Source organism: Pelophylax lessonae (genome assembly GCF_965119305.1).
Source record: "Pelophylax lessonae genome assembly, chromosome: 11".
In the NCBI taxonomy this organism is placed as follows: Eukaryota; Metazoa; Chordata; class Amphibia; order Anura; family Ranidae; genus Pelophylax; species Pelophylax lessonae.
The window spans coordinates 148,611,318-148,628,531 of record NC_138778.1 but is presented as its reverse complement, the minus strand read 5'-3'; the positions used below and the strand labels follow the sequence as shown (position 1 = coordinate 148,628,531).

The following is a 17,214-nucleotide window of genomic DNA, read 5'->3' as shown; positions in this document are numbered from 1 at the left end:
ACAGACCCCATGCAGTGAGATCCCTGTGTTGTAGGACAGACCCCATGCAGTGAGATCCCTGTACAGTAGGACAGACTCCATGCAGTGAGATCCCTGTATTGTAGGACAGACTCCATGCAGTGAGATCCCTGTATTGTAGGACAGACTCCATGCAGTGAGATCCCTGTGTTGTAGGACAGACTCCATGCAGTGAGATCCCTGTATTGTAGGACAGACTCCATGCAGTGAGATCCCTGTATTGTAGGACAGACTCCATGCAGTGAGATCCCTGTGTTGTAGGACAGACTCCATGCAGTGAGATCCCTGTGTTGTAGGACAGACCCCATGCAGTGAGATCCCTGTATTGTAGGACAGACCCCATGCAGTGAGATCCCTGTACAGTAGGACAGACCCCATGCAGTGAGATCCCTGTATTGTAGGACAGACTCCATGCAGTGAGATCCCTGTGTTGTAGGACAGTCTCCCCCTTGCGGTAGGACACGCCCCCGGTGTATGTCCCCGCCCTGCAGGAAGTGGAATGAAGTTCGGGGACGGGCGGTGAAGTTGGAGAAGTTGGGATCGCTGTGTATTGTGGGTTGGGATCGGTGAGATCGGATAGTATGGTAGAGGAGGGATCGGTGATCGGATGAAGATGAATGTATGGATATGGGCAGCACTCTGTGCCCTGCTGCTGCCCCAGACTGTGTGCAGAGAAGGTAGGTCTTCTATTATAGATCGGATTGCTGAGATTTGTCCTCGTGCTGTATATGAGGAAGAATCTCCTCCATGTGACAGATCCCTGCCCTCCTCCTATACATCTCTATCCAGGTGACTGCGACAGCTCTGCTAGCCAATCACATTACAGCTTCAGCTCCTCAGGTGAGCTTTGCAAATGAAAGCTAGAAGATGATTGGTTGGCAGACACAGCTACTCCAGTCCTACGATGGCTTCACTTTTATTATCAGATCAATGTGCAATTCAATCAGAACCATCGATTCCGCAATTTCAACTTTGAACAGATCTAATTAAATCAAATCGATCGGTCAGGGCAGAAAAGTATTGATTGCGATCAATCAGATGCTTCATTCTTCACTGTTAGAGATTGGATGGGGAAAACATAGATATGTATTCCATAACGTACAATCGTATTTCTAAACTACCAATCAAAATCCACCTGCCCATGTTTATGGTGAATGCATTGTCATTTATAGATCGATTATTCCCAATCATTTATCGTAACATGGTTGGCTGTACAATCTCCTTTTTGGTGGCCCTATGTGCTTCAATAAATAATCAATTTCATTTCCAATCAATGTCTCCTGATAGGAATAATCGATCCATAGTCAATAACACAATCAATGTGGCACGCATGGGGAAGTGGCATTCAGTCGATGATTGGAAGATGGAATCCTACGTTATCCATCCTGTCTCTGTTTACATCAGGCCACCCTGCAATCTGATTGGTCTATATATGATTGAATCAGGCCAACCTGCAATCTGATTGGTCTATATATGATTGAATCAGGCCAACCTGCAATCTGATTGGTCTATATATGATTGAATCAGGCCACCTTGCAATCTGATTGGTCTATATATGATTGAATCAGGCCACCTTGCAATCTGATTGGTCTATATATGATTGAATCAGGCCATTCTGCAATCTGATTGGTCTATATATGATTGAATCAGGCCACCCTGCAATCTGATTGGTCTATATATGATTGAATCAGGCCACCTTGCAATCTGATTGGTCTATATATGATTGAATCAGGCCACCCTGCAATCTGATTGGTCTATATATGATTGAATCAGGCCACCCTGCAATATGATTGGTCTATATATGATTGAATCAGGCCAACCTGCAATCTGATTGGTCTATATATGATTGAATCAGGCCAACCTGCAATCTGATTGGTCTATATATGATTGAATCAGGCCACCCTGCAATCTGATTGGTCTATATATGATTGAATCAGGCCACCTTGCAATCTGATTGGTCTATATATGATTGAATCAGGCCACCTTGCAATCTGATTGGTCTATATATGATTGAATCAGGCCATTCTGCAATCTGATTGGTCTATATATGATTGAATCAGGCCACCTTGCAATCTGATTGGTCTATATATGATTGAATCAGGCCACCCTGCAATCTGATTGGTCTATATATGATTGAATCAGGCCACCTTGCAATCTGATTGGTCTATATATGATTGAATCAGGCCACCTTGCAATCTGATTGGTCTATATATGATTGAATCAGGCCATTCTGCAATATGATTGGTCTATATATGATTGAATCAGGCCACCCTGCAATCTGATTGGTCTATATATGATTGAATCAGGCCACCCTGCAATATGATTGGTCTATATATGATTGAATCAGGCCAACCTGCAATCTGATTGGTCTATATATGATTGAATCAGGCCAACCTGCAATCTGATTGGTCTATATATGATTGAATCAGGCCACCTTGCAATCTGATTGGTCTATATATGATTGAATCAGGCCACCTTGCAATCTGATTGGTCTATATATGATTGAATCAGGCCACCCTGCAATCTGATTGGTCTATATATGATTGAATCAGGCCACCCTGCAATCTGATTGGTCTATATATGATTGAATCAGGCCACCCTGCAATCTGATTGGTCTATATATGATTGAATCAGGCCAACCTGCAATCTGATTGGTCTATATATGATTGAATCATCTTAGTGCTGCCGATCCCCTTCAATCATTTTTTGCTTTGGCCGATCGACTAGATTAATCAAATCTGCTTTAAGCAAGGTTTCTGATTTTTAGCCGTTTTAATCAACTCCTACATCAAAGGGATAATAAAATCTCAGTGTGTATGGTCACCATTAGATACATGAAAACAATGTAACATGGGTACAAGCCTAAGCAAGCAATCACGGAGGTCCTTGTAATACATTGCTGGTGGTAGATTTAAAGGAGGTTACACAATCAGATTGTCACGTGTATGGTCAGCCTCTGTAAGATTTCACACAGGTGTACAGGTATAAACAAACATTCAAAGTTTTGCATCTACTTTAAAAAAAAAGCAAGATAGTTTGCGTACTTTTCCGTTTTTTATTTCTTGTATATAAACGGATGCCGTCTGTTTACTTCCATTCGGTTTTTAGGTACAGAACATATTTTTTGGTTTTACGTTTGCCAGCTATACAGATGGATTTCTATCGAGCAGAATATTACCGATATTGTTGTGTCTATTGGAAGCTCGGAGATGCTTTGTTCATGGATTTGATCGTGTTTTTATCCATAAGGTTATTGGGTTGCATGGTGAAAACAGCAATGTGATCATTTATCATCAAATCTTCACACTATCGATTGAAAATCCTCTTCCCGGTGTTTGGATGAAATTGGTTGTTATAGATCAATTATTACTGTATTGTAAAATAAATTGATTGTTTATTGAAGTGTGTATGATCAGTCACTAATATCTCATGTAACATGATAAAAGTCGTCTCCTTTCTATGCTCTCTGGTGGAGAAAACAAGTGTCCCCGCTGACACCCATTGTACAGGCATGGTTCAGAGTTGTCACCATCCAGGGGTCAGTGCTGAGCAATGTTGTGCTGCTGGTGCATGTAAACAAGTGTCTGTGAAAAGGCTGGAGGAGATCCAAAGCCTGGTGAGGCAGAAAATATATATTGGCAGGGCTGTGCTGCCCATGAGGCCAGCCTTACTGGATGTTCGGTGTACGGTTAGCTTCCAGGCTGCAGCATCATTGGTTGTTATGGTGCAGGCGGTCGTCTGTGTCCTAGCAACCAAAAATGCTGTGTGGCCTGAATGTTAGCATCCAAAGATACTGTGCACCACCAACCTACTAGCAACCAATGACATTGTGTGGCCCCACACCTGCATCCTCCCAACCAGTGGTGCTGTGCAGCCTGGCCGCCTGCATCCTCCCAACCAGTGGTGCTGTGCAGCCTTGCCGCCTGCATTGTAGCAGCCAGTGGCACTATGCAGTCTGGGAGCCTGCATCCTCCCAGAACATATCTGGAGAGATCTAAAAATGGCTGTGCACCGACGCTCCCCATCCAACCTAATAGAGCTTGGGAGGTCCTGCAAAGAAGAATGGGAGAAACTGCTCAGAAATAGGGGTGCCAAGCTTGTAGTATCATACTCCGAAAGACTTGAGGCTGTAATTGGTGCCAAAGGTGCTTCAACAAAGGATTGAGCAAAGGCTGTGATCTGTATGTACATGGGATTTTCTTATTTTTAATAAATTTGCAAAGTTTTCAAACAAACTTCTTTCACGTTGTCATTATGGGGAATTGTTTGTAGAATTTTGAGGAAAATAATGAATTTATTCCATTTTGGAATAAAACTGTAACATAAAATGTGGAAAAAGTGAAGCTCCATGAACACTTTGTGGATTCAGTGTATGGTCCCAAGCCCACATTGTCTGTGCTGAGCCATGCACCCGCACAGATGTCATGTCTGTGCATCCGCTGCGTCCCAATTAACATGAATTGGACTGCCTGCATTGAGATGCGCAAAACACCTGTGCCGGTAAACATGGCCCTCCTATGGGTTTATCCTGTAGTATGCCTGTGTAAGGAAGGACTAAATTCTGTCACCATATCTGAAAAATTGGTTCCGAAATACCACCATTTGTGTAATAAGACCTTCTCCATGTTGGAGTAATACCACCATTTGTGTAATAAGACCTTCTCCATGTTGGAGTAATACCGCCATTTGGGTAATAAGACCTTCTCCATGTTGGAGTAATACCACCATTTGAGTAATAAGACATTCTCCATGTTGGAGTAATACCGCCATTTGGGTAATAAGACCTTCTCCATGTTGGAGTAATACCGCCATTTGGGTAATAAGACCTTCTCCATGTTGGAGTAATACCACCATTTGAGTAATAAGACCTTCTCCATGTTGGAGTAATACCACCATTTGAGTAATAAGACCTTCTCCATGTTGGAGTAATACCACCATTTGTGTAATAAGACCTTCTCCATGTTGGAGTAATACCGCCATTTGGGTAATAAGACCTTCTCCATGTTGGAGTAATACCGCCATTTGGGTAATAAGACCTTCTCCATGTTGGAGTAATACCACCATTTGAGTAATAAGACCTTCTCCATGTTGGAGTAATACCACCATTTGAGTAATAAGACCTTCTCCATGTTGGAGTAATACCGCCATTTGGGTAATAAGACCTTCTCCATGTTGGAGTAATACCGCCATTTGGGTAATAAGACCTTCTCCATTTTGGAGTAATACCGCCTTTTGGGTAATGAGACCTTCTCCATGTTGGAGTAAATAAGACGGTCTCCATGTTGGAGTAAATAAGACGGTCTCCATGTTGGAGTAAATAAGACCTTCTCCATGTTGGAGTAATACTGCCATTTGGGTAATAAGACCTTCTCCATGTTGGAGTAATACCGCCATTTGGGTAATAAGACCTTCTCCATGTTGGAGTAATACCACCATTTGAGTAATAAGACCTTCTCCATGTTGGAGTAATACCGCCATTTGGGTAATAAGACCTTCTCCATGTTGGAGTAATACCGCCATTTGGGTAATAAGACCTTCTCCATGTTGGAGTAATACCACCATTTGGGTAATAAGACCTTCTCCATGTTGGAGTAAATAAGACGGTCTCCATGTTGGAGTAAATAAGACGGTCTCCATGTTGGAGTAAATAAGACGGTCTCCATGTTGGAGTAAATAAGACGGTCTCCATGTTGGAGTAAATAAGACCTTCTCCATGTTGGAGTAAATAAGACGGTCTCCATGTTGGAGTAAATAAGACGGTCTCCATGTTGGAGTAAATAAGACGGTCTCCATGTTGGAGTAAATAAGACCTTCTCCATGTTGGAGTAATACCACCATTTGTGTAATAAGACCTTCTCCATGTTGGAGTAATACCGCCATTTGGGTAATAAGACCTTCTCCATGTTGGAGTAATACCGCCATTTGGGTAATAAGACCTTCTCCATGTTGGAGTAATACCACCATTTGAGTAATAAGACCTTCTCCATGTTGGAGTAATACCACCATTTGAGTAATAAGACCTTCTCCATGTTGGAGTAATACCACCATTTGAGTAATAAGACCTTCTCCATGTTGGAGTAATACCGCCATTTGGGTAATAAGACCTTCTCCATGTTGGAGTAATACCGCCATTTGGGTAATAAGACCTTCTCCATTTTGGAGTAATACCGCCTTTTGGGTAATGAGACCTTCTCCATGTTGGAGTAAATAAGACGGTCTCCATGTTGGAGTAAATAAGACCTTCTCCATGTTGGAGTAATACTGCCATTTGGGTAATAAGACCTTCTCCATGTTGGAGTAATACCGCCATTTGGGTAATAAGACCTTCTCCATGTTGGAGTAATACCACCATTTGAGTAATAAGACCTTCTCCATGTTGGAGTAATACCGCCATTTGGGTAATAAGACCTTCTCCATGTTGGAGTAATACCACCATTTGAGTAATAAGACATTCTCCATGTTGGAGTAATACCGCCATTTGGGTAATAAGACCTTCTCCATGTTGGAGTAATACCGCCATTTGGGTAATAAGACCTTCTCCATGTTGGAGTAATACCACCATTTGAGTAATAAGACCTTCTCCATGTTGGAGTAATACCACCATTTGAGTAATAAGACCTTCTCCATGTTGGAGTAATACCGCCATTTGGGTAATAAGACCTTCTCCATGTTGGAGTAATACCGCCATTTGGGTAATAAGACCTTCTCCATTTTGGAGTAATACCGCCTTTTGGGTAATGAGACCTTCTCCATGTTGGAGTAAATAAGACGGTCTCCATGTTGGAGTAAATAAGACCTTCTCCATGTTGGAGTAATACTGCCATTTGGGTAATAAGACCTTCTCCATGTTGGAGTAATACCGCCATTTGGGTAATAAGACCTTCTCCATGTTGGAGTAATACCACCATTTGAGTAATAAGACCTTCTCCATGTTGGAGTAATACCGCCATTTGGGTAATAAGACCTTCTCCATGTTGGAGTAATACCACCATTTGGGTAATAAGACCTTCTCCATGTTGGAGTAATACCACCATTTGAGTAATAAGACATTCTCCATGTTGGAGTAATACCGCCATTTGGGTAATAAGACCTTCTCCATGTTGGAGTAATACCACCATTTGGGTAATAAGACCTTCTCCATGTTGGAGTAAATAAGACGGTCTCCATGTTGGAGTAAATAAGACGGTCTCCATGTTGGAGTAAATAAGACGGTCTCCATGTTGGAGTAAATAAGACGGTCTCCATGTTGGAGTAAATAAGACGGTCTCCATGTTGGAGTAAATAAGACGGTCTCCATGTTGGAGTAAATAAGACGGTCTCCATGTTGGAGTAAATAAGACCTTCTCCATGTTGGAGTAAACTGTCACACAAGCAAGTCGTGGGTTGCATGCAGACTTCTGTGATGGACACCTATACACCTTACCGACAGTTCATGAATCTATCACAACTTGCAATGTTTTTTGCAGGGACACAAGACTGTAAAAACACTTTACACTCACCGGCCACTTTATTAGGTACACCTGTTCAATTGCTTGGTAACCCAAACTGCTAATCAGCCAATCACATGGCAGCAACTCCATGCATGTTTAGGCATCTAGACGTGGTGAAGGCAACTTGGGAAAGTTCAAATGGGGAAGAAAAGGCATTTAAGGCACTTTGAAGGTGGCATGGTTGTTGGTGCCAGACAGGCTGGGCTGAGTATTTCAAAATCTGCTGATCTACTGGGATTTATACGCACAACCATCTCTAGGGGTCCGAGAAAGAGAAAATTTCCAGTGAGTGGCATTTGTGTGGATGAAAATGCCTTGTTGATGTCAGAGGAGAATGGGCAGACTGGTTCAAGATGATAGAAAGGCAACAGTAACTCAAATAACCAGTGGTTACAACCAAGGTATGCAGAATACCATCTCTGAATACACAGCACATCGAACCTTGAAGCAGTTGGGTTACAGCAGCAGAAGACCACACCGGGTGCCACTTCTGTCAGCTAAGAACAGGAAACTGAGGCTACAATTCACACAGGCTCACCAATATTGGAGAATAGAAGATTGGAAAAACGTTGCCTGGTCTGATGAGTCTCAATTTCAGCTGCGACATTCAGATGGTAGAGTCAGAATTTGGTGTAAACATGAAAGCATGGCTCCATCCGGCCTTGTATCAATGGTTCAGGCTGGTGGTGGCGGTGTAATGGTGTGGGGATATTTTCTTGGCACACTTTGGGCCACTTAGTACCAATTAGGCATTGTTTAACCGCTTCAATACTGGGCTCTTTCACCTCCATCCTGCCCAGGCCAATTTTCAGCTTTCAGCGCTGTCACACTTTGAATGACAATTGTGCGATCAGGCTACAATGTACTGAAAGGACATTTTTATCTTTTTTTTTTTTTTTTTTACACAAACGGAGGTGGTATTTAATCCCCACTGGGTTTTTTTTATTTTTTGCTAAAAACTAAATTGGACCAAAAAAAAAATTTTCCTTTTTGGTTTTTGTTAGTAAATGAGTATTTTTTTCTTCTTCACTGATGTACAATGGGATGGCACTGATGAGGCAATAATATGCCACACTGATAGGTTCCACTGATGGGCACTGATAGGCGGCATTGATGAGCAGGCACTCAACAGCAGCACTGACTCGCATCACTGATGGGCACTGATTGGTGTCACCGATGGGCACTGATTGGTGTCACCGATGGGCACTGATTGGTGTCACTGATGGGCACTGATTGGCATCACTGATGGGCACTGATTGGTGTCACCGATGGGCACTGATTGGTGTCACCGATGGGCACTGATTGGCGTCACTGATGGGCACTGTTGGGGCTGTACTGTAATCTGGGCACTGATGATTAGCGCCCGGATTACCTGTACAGGTCTCCCCTGCGAGGAGAAGGTATTGTTCAGCTCTCCTTGTCACACACTCTGTCAGTGTGAGGCGAGGAGAGCGGATAAACAGTACTTTTGTGTTTACAAGTGACCAGCTGTGATGGGACACAACCAAACACATGGGTAAAGAGCTCCATCATCCTCTTTACCAAGATTAGGTTCGGGCCATGTCCTAGGAACAGGGCACGACTGCGGTGACACTAGGGTGTCATATGACGTTGTCCCAGAACGAGAGGGGATCCTACCCGCTGTTATTTTACTCTACGGCGGATGGGGGGTGGCTAAACACCACGGCCTACCTGTGTATTGTTGCTGACCATGTCCATCCCTTTTATGACTGCAGTGTACCCATCTTCTGATGGCTCCTTCCAGCAGGATAATGCACCATGTCACAAAGATCAAATCATCTCACCACTGGTTTCTTCAACATGACAATGGGGTCACTGTACTCCAATGGCCTCCACACTCACCAGCAGTGCTGTATCTTGGCCTAGGCCAACAAGGCCCAGGCCTAGGGCGGCACTTTGCAGGGGGGCAGCAAAAAAGCTGCACCCCACACACACGAAAAAAAAAACAGCCTCCTCCCTGCTCCGACATACACTTTTAGTATAGTGCCAGTCTTATGGGGCGAATTGGGCCAGAGGGCAGGGTCCAGGAGGCAAATAAGTCTGGCACCCACATAAAGCGGTCACACTGCTACCTGCCAGTATGATAATACCAGCCGATGAGGACATTCGGACAGACCGCAGGCCGCCAACCACACTTAATACAACTGGCCCAACAGCCCCCAATGCTAATAAGTGTGGCACTGCAGCCTAATGCTCCGCCTACCCTCCTCCACCCCCAGGTATGGCAGGCATCATGCCAATAATATCATTTCATTTCTTTAAACATCCTTGTCCTTGAGTGAGCATATTGAATTGCATCATATACAATTAGGACTTTTAATTGTATATGAATGCAAAAATATTTTGGACCTGCTCACCTCATATGTGCTATGGCAATATGTCACTGGGTTAGTAAGATTACTCCAATCTTATAAGATATTTGGACTTGTGTTTGCTGCAACTGATTTTTTTCACTGATTTGTATAAAGACTCTGGACTTCCTAATCATACAAATAAGTGAAATAATCCTATGATTGCAATCAGTGGCAGCAAACACAAGTCCAAATATCTTAGGCTGCACTAATGGGCACTGATAGGTTGCACTGGGGGCCACTGATGGGGCTGTACTGATGGCCACTGATGAGGCTACACTGATACTGTATGCTGCACTTATGAGGCTACTCTAATGGGCAGCAATGAGGTGGCACTGATGAGGCTGCACTGATGAGGCTGAACTTATGGGAACTGATGAGGCTACACTGATACTGTATGCTGCACTTATGAGGCTACTCTAATGGGCAGCAATGAGGCGGCGCTGATAAGGATGCATTGATGGGCACTGATGAGGCTGAACTTATGGGAACTGATGAGGCTACACTGATGGGCACTGATACACTGTGGTTGTGGTCTGTGGTTTACAGATGACAGGGTGGGTCAGAAACAGGAAGGGGTGTGGCCTTTACAGAAAGGGGTGCGTCCTATTTAAATTAGGGGATGCACAAGTTTAACCGGTTGCCGACCGCCGCACGACTATATACTGAGGCGGTCAGCCCCGGCCAGGCAGAGTGACGTATCGGTACGTCACTTGCCTGTCACTTCCTTGTGAGCCAATAGCGGGCCAGCGCGCGCCCGCAGAGGCGCGTTCACAGGGAAGTTAGTGCGTGTGACCGGCGGACCCGATGTCCGCCGGTCACTCGCCGATCGTCGGTGCAGAGGGAGAAAGTCAGGCGGCTGATGTAAACAAGCCGCCTGTCATTCTCCCCTGTGTAGAAACACTGATCAGACGGTTCTACTATGTAGGACCGTTGATCAGTGTTCCTACACTAGTAGCCACAGCCAATCACAGTAGAAAGCACGCCCCTAGGGACACACTTAACCCCTCCCTCCCCAATAAAGTTAACCCCTTCACTGCCAGTGTCATTTTGCAGTAACAGTGCATATGTATAGCACTGATTACTGCAGTAATGTCACTGGTAACCCCAAAAGTGTCAAAAATGTCAGTCAAGGGTCCAATCTGTCCGCCGCAATGTCGCAGTACCGCAAAAAAAATCGCAGATCGCCGCCATTATGCGTTAAAAAAAAAAACACCAAAAATGACAGAAATCTTTCCCTTAGTTGGTAAACGCAATTACTTTTGCGCAAACCAATCAAAATACGCTTTTTGCAATTTTTTTTACCAAACCTAGGTAGCAGAAAACAAATTGGCCAAAAATGTTAAAAAATGTTGATTTTTACATTTTTTTGGGGGGGAATTTCATGTGAAAAATATTGTTATTTTTGCAAAATTTACGCTCTTTTTTTTGTTTATAGCGCAAAAAGTAAAAATCGCAGAGGTGATCAAATACCACCAAAAGAAAGCTCTGTGGGGGAAAAAAGGACGTCAAATTTGTTTAGGTGCAGCGTCGCACGACCGCCCAATTGTCCGTTAAAGTCACGCAGTAAAAAAATCGCAAAAAACCCCGTGGTCTTTAAGCAGCCAAATCCTCCGGGGCTTAAGTGGTTAATAAGGCCTAGGGCAGCACAAAACCTAAATACACCACTGCTCACCAGTTCTCATCCAATAGAGAACCTTTGGGATGTGGTGCAACGAGAGATTCCCATCATGGATGTGCAGCCAACAAATCTGCAGGAACTGCATGATGTTATCATGGCAATATGGATCAAAATCTTAAAGGAATGTTTCCAAATCTATGCCATGAAGAATTAGGGCAGTTCTGAAGTTAAAAGGAGGTCCAACCCGGTACTAGCAAGGTGTACCTAATAAAATGGCCGATGAGTGTATGTATTCCGCATAATGCCCGCTTCATGCCCTCTGGTGTCATGGAAGTCCATTTTCTAATTAAGAAATTGCTTGACCCGATTTGATGGTCGTTTTCACCTATAGCGATGGATTTTGAAGGAGCAGGATGGAGAATTTTTCTTGAATGGACGAATGTCTAACTGTGTATGCCATTCAGAAAACTACAATAATTCCAGAATCGAATATTAAAAGCAAACTACATTTTGAAGTATTTTTGAGCAACGTTTGTCAAATCATGAAACGCTCTGAGAATTTTCATACCAATGGTAATACAAACATTTCATTTGAAATTTTACTAGTGTTTGGCCAGCTTGGGATGTTGAATTTCTAGTGCTTTATTCTAATTTGCGTTGTCAGTAGGTAAATCCTGACATTTGGTATGTATTTAGGTGAATCTGTTTGTAGACTGGATCCTAAATCAGGAGCTTACATCCATGTTTTCCAGTCCTGCCGGAGATTCTCCTCCTCCTCCTCGCCTTGCTCAGCTTACAGTGTCTCCTCTGGACATCATTAGCTGAAGTAAACACATGTCATACTCTCCCAGCTGCAATGACACAGTGCTGTCCCTTATTTATAAACCCTTAGTACATTGCGCACACGTAGGACGTCATGGTACATAGACTCAAGATGAGGCCTTGCACACAGAGTCTGCAGTGTGTCTCTTGCGCAGGGAGGGACAGGTGCAGCGTCCAGGCCTGCTGCAGGCACCCTATCAATGTCTATGGCATATTGCGGCTGAGCGTTGTTCCAAGTGGTACCAGTGCTTAGCAGCCTGTGCGTTTAGGGACAATGTTTCAGAATGCAGGTCTTCTGGACAGATGGGCGCTGCACCTGTCCCTCCTGGATGCACTAAAACGCCAGAAGGGATGCACTGCAGCTGGGCGGCCCCGTGTGCAAGGGGCCAAAGAGCCAGAGGTATTTACCAAGAGTGCAGCTATTGTGGAACAGGATCTGTGATGGGCTAACTGTAATATTTGAGAATCTCCCATAGAACCCTTAACTGTGCTGAAGGGATCTTTCATTCTTTCTTCGGAAGTCCAACTACAGCCATTTTTGTTTGGATCTGGTGATCACTATTATGGACTTTGTCCAGGCGCTTCCTGTCATTGGACTCTTCCTGTTAGGACCTCTGTCAAAGCTTTGATGGTCAAATGCATCTTGCTTTCAGGTTGGTTCTTTGCATTTGAGATCAGTTTAGCTCCTGTTCACACCGGTGTGATTTGTCATGCAATTTGACAGTTCCAAAACACATGAGAAGTTGCACACTATTGCCGGTAATGGAACCATTCAAATTGCCTCGACTCGGAAAAAAGGTTCCTGCACTATTTGTTGATTTTTGTTGCAACTTGCATAGACTTCTGCTGTATAAAGTCACAAGCTGCAATAAGAACAGCACTAATGTGCAGCTTTAGTAGCACGATTTCAAATCCGCACCGGTGTGGAAGGGGCTTAACCCCTTGCATGTAGTGTATATATGTGTCCATGGATGGCCAAGGTTTCTGTGCTGGGACCACATTCCTAGCACAGTGACTGAACGGTTATTGACTGCTCTTGGCCTCTCGTTCTGATCGGGCGCTGATGGGAAAGACTACGAATCATGTGACCGCTGTCAGTCACAATGGGCTCGTGATCGGAAAGACGTTCCGCCCTCGGGCCAAAAGACTCAGTTAAAGGAACGTACAGGTAGGGTTAGGATCTTCAGAGTTTATGAACTGGTGCACTGGACCTGCAGTTGACCTCCCTCTGGTCTGCATTTGACCCTTTCCTAGGCCCTCATTCACTCTCTTTTTAATTTTAGGCAATTTTGAAGCCTTCTTTTTGCATGCTCTAGCATGAGTTTTCCCAATGGAAAGCATTATAATCTGGGGCATGTGTCTTGTGCTCTCAGCACTCTTGAGCCATATCCACTATGCCAGTTGTTGTATAGGTTGTTGGTACCTCAGGCCAATAGGAAGTGGGACTTTTAAGGCAAGTATGGAAAATACGAAAAAGTACAAGCAAAATCGCTAATAATAGAAAAATAGTATTTAATCCTTAAAACATATGTACAGTGGAGTACAGTTGCGTGAGAGGGTTATAAACCCTTGTGAAAGTGTGTAGTAGATGGAGGATTAGTGACACGTGGTAAATGGTGACTTTTAAGGGTATATCTCTGTCATTCCCTGCTGTTAAGCTTGGGTTGCTCAGATCAGAGATGTCTCCTATGTCCTACGCGTTTCGGCCCCTTAAGGAGCCTTTTTCAAGGTTGATAGTCACCATTTATATTATTTTCTTTAAATCCTTGTATGTTGAAGTGGCTCCCTCTTTAGCACAGCGAGAACCTATGCGGTTTCATAATAGGCCATGTTTCATATCTGGGGTAGATCATGTGAGTCTCCCCTAGTGGCTATTTTTGGTTCCGGTGTGTATGAAACCGGTCCCTTTCAAGGATGTCCTTGTGCCTTTAAGTGGTACAATTCTTCAATCTTGAATTAGCCAGTTATTGCAATAGTGGAGTCCCTTAAGGTTTTGTCTCCAGCCAGATCGCAATTCGCTTTTTCAGGTGCGCCGCTCCTGGTCCTCTCTCATCCCCGTTCGGTTGGGGAACTGGCTAATTCAAGATTGAAGAATTGTTGCTCTTCCGCCTGGATTTGCCAGCTCCAGGTCGAAGTGGCTGGGGCCGCTATTGCCTCAATCCATCGCATTCACGCAGGAGGCCTCGGCTGCGGCACGGAGCATTTGAAGTTCCGGAACTTCAGAGCACATGCACCGGTGACGTCACCAGCTGCATCCACTGGGAATATCTCCTAAACACGACAAGTTTAGGAGATTATTCTCTTTCAATACATTTTGGAGTTTAGGTTAGTTGCAGTGTACCTACAGGTAGGCCTTATTATAGGCTTACCTGTGGATACAAGTCCAAAAAAATGACTTTACGAACACACAGCAATGGTGCGAATAGGCTCTCAGTACTGTGAAGTGACACTTAGAATGTGGACAGATGGTCAGGCTAAGGTCAGGGACTATGCGGGTGGCATTGGGCACGGCGCCATGTTTAGAAGCTGTGGATTTTGTGGGGGTGCGTTTTGGCAAGTGTTTGGTTGCAGAGAGTGAAGATAATAAATAGTACAGTGATTCCAAAAAGCATCGGGGAGGATGCAGATGGATTTTTTTTTTGTGTGCAAATGAACATGGTTACACTTGTTAACATTTGATTATGAAGCCTCGTTCTCACGGGGGCAATCAGATTGTATAGTGTGTGCCCAGCCTTACTGAACCTCTTGCTGCCCATGTAATATGAATATGCATCTATGGGTGGCAAAGATTTCTGTGCTGGGAGCGCGCTCAACCCATCAGGCCGGTGAATGGACCCTAAAGCCTCGTACACATGTAACGAATTTCCGCCGACCGGTCGTCCGTCTTTTGTCCAGAGTGGTGTCTGTTGGTTGGAATGTGCCTAGACTGCACACAAATTTTTCCGCATGACAGAATTCTACTTCAGAAGTGATGTCATGTGTTGGATTGCTTTCTTTGTGTTCTTTCATCTCTGAGCATGCCTAGTCTTGCTCATAAGATTTTTCCCCGTCTAAATCTGTACTAATGAGACGAAGATCGGACGTGTTTTGACGGTTGACAAAAATTTTAATGCCTGCACATTTTTTCGGCCGAAAAGTTGGAGTTGGCTGTCGAAAGCACCATACTAACAATCCAAAAATCAGCAGATCGGTCGTCGGACGAAAATTCCTGGCCGAATTTCGACTCGAGTGTACGGGGCTTTAGAGGCTTTGAATTTAGGGGTTTAATTGGGGGATGTAGGAAAGGATATTCTAGTGTCTGTAGCTGCAGTCTGCTAAGCAATGATTAGTACTGTGCTGTAGATAACAGATGTAGACTTTGAGCAGAATTTCAAAGATTGGCTATAGTGCCATAAGGAAATGGAAATTGTCGTTTATCAGCGTTTCTCACTCTTTTTACCTTACAGGATCCCTTGAAATAATTTTCAGGTCTTAAAGAATCCTAGCTAAAACAAATTCATTGGAGGTCAGTGGAAAACTTGCCTGGTACATTGGTCCGTGGGAAGAATGCCCCCTATATAGATAGCTAAAAAGATTGTTGATGTCATGCCTTTTGGCTTTGCCAAGTGGCGTTGGCCCCAGAACTTTGCAGACACCATCAAATGAGAAGTTCATTAGCTACATCTCAAGGAAACCCCTGGCAACCTTGGAAGGAGCCTGGTTGAAAATGGCTGGTCAATATAATGTAATAGGTGTGTGATAATAGGTGTGTGGGCCACCATAACCTTTCCTAGCCAAGTGATAGCTGTTCAGGTATGCTGTGGTTAAAGTAGAAAATGGGATTGTTTAAGGGCCACAATGATGTGTATGTGCTAACTGTAGCTATCGTCCTTCGGTCAACATGGGTATTTAGTAGCTTTTTGGCTTCCAGAAGAAATTGATTGGCTACCACTTTTTGACTTTTTGTATTTTTGGGTTACTTAAAGAGGAACTTTACCTTTTTGACCTCACTCCCCCATTCGGCACCACCATCTTTGTAAGTCTGGTGGCTTCTCAGATGTGCTTGAAGGGCTCTGCCCATCCTTTGGGTCCCAACAGAGCCTCGGCACATTTGCGCACAGGTGGGGGTAGGGGGGGAGGTCCACACATGGGGCAAACAAGATAAGGTTTGTGACTGCCATACTTATGGGTTTTCGCGCATGCGCAGTAACGCTGTTTGCGCTCAGATGGACCACAGGGCTCTACCAGGTCTATAATCTTGAGGGGAGGACGAAATGTCCATTTTAAGCTGGCTATAAAGTAGATGTTTTTGGATAAGGCTCCTGAGTCCGCCTGTGTGTAATTTATAAATACAGCTGTTCTGTGAACCCCTCAGAGGTTTGTTAGAGAACCTTAGTGAACAAACAGCATCATGAAGGCCAAGGAATGCACCAGACAGGTCAGGGATTAGATTGTGGAAAATGGTACATGCCACACTTTTCACATATTTGTAAAAACTTTTGAAAACCATTTATTATTTTCCTTCCACTTCACAATTATGTGCCACTTTGTGTTGGTCTATGACATAAAATCCCAATAAAATACATTTACATTTTTGGTTGTAACATGACAAAATGTGGAAAATGTCAAGGGGTATGAATACTTTTTCAAGTCACCGTAAACATTACTCCTGTAATTAGGAGTGAGCCATGAAGAAAGTCTTGATTAGCTTTTGTGGTGTTTTTGTGTGTAGACACCTGTCCTGCCATTATGTTGTTATAATGGCTTCTAGGACTGTCATTTGAAGCGTGAAAATGTTTTTTTATTAGACATTCCATCACCGACAATACAAAGTTATACTGACCTTTTGTGATTTAGCTGTACAACAGGTAACTTAAAATAGATCGGTATAAAGTGCGTTCTACACCTTCGT

At 43.8% G+C, this 17,214-nt stretch overlaps 1 protein-coding gene across 1 annotated transcript in view; it reads left to right on the top strand.

Moving 5' to 3' along the window:
* Positions 1–658: 658 nt before the first annotated feature.
* The window catches only part of ERBB2 (erb-b2 receptor tyrosine kinase 2), a gene marked incomplete at its 3' end in the record, with an annotated part of 299,046 nt that continues 282,490 nt past the window's right edge, over positions 659–17,214 (top strand). The window contains exon 1 of the mRNA XM_082272837.1: positions 659–695. The remainder of the gene's footprint in view (positions 696–17,214) is intronic.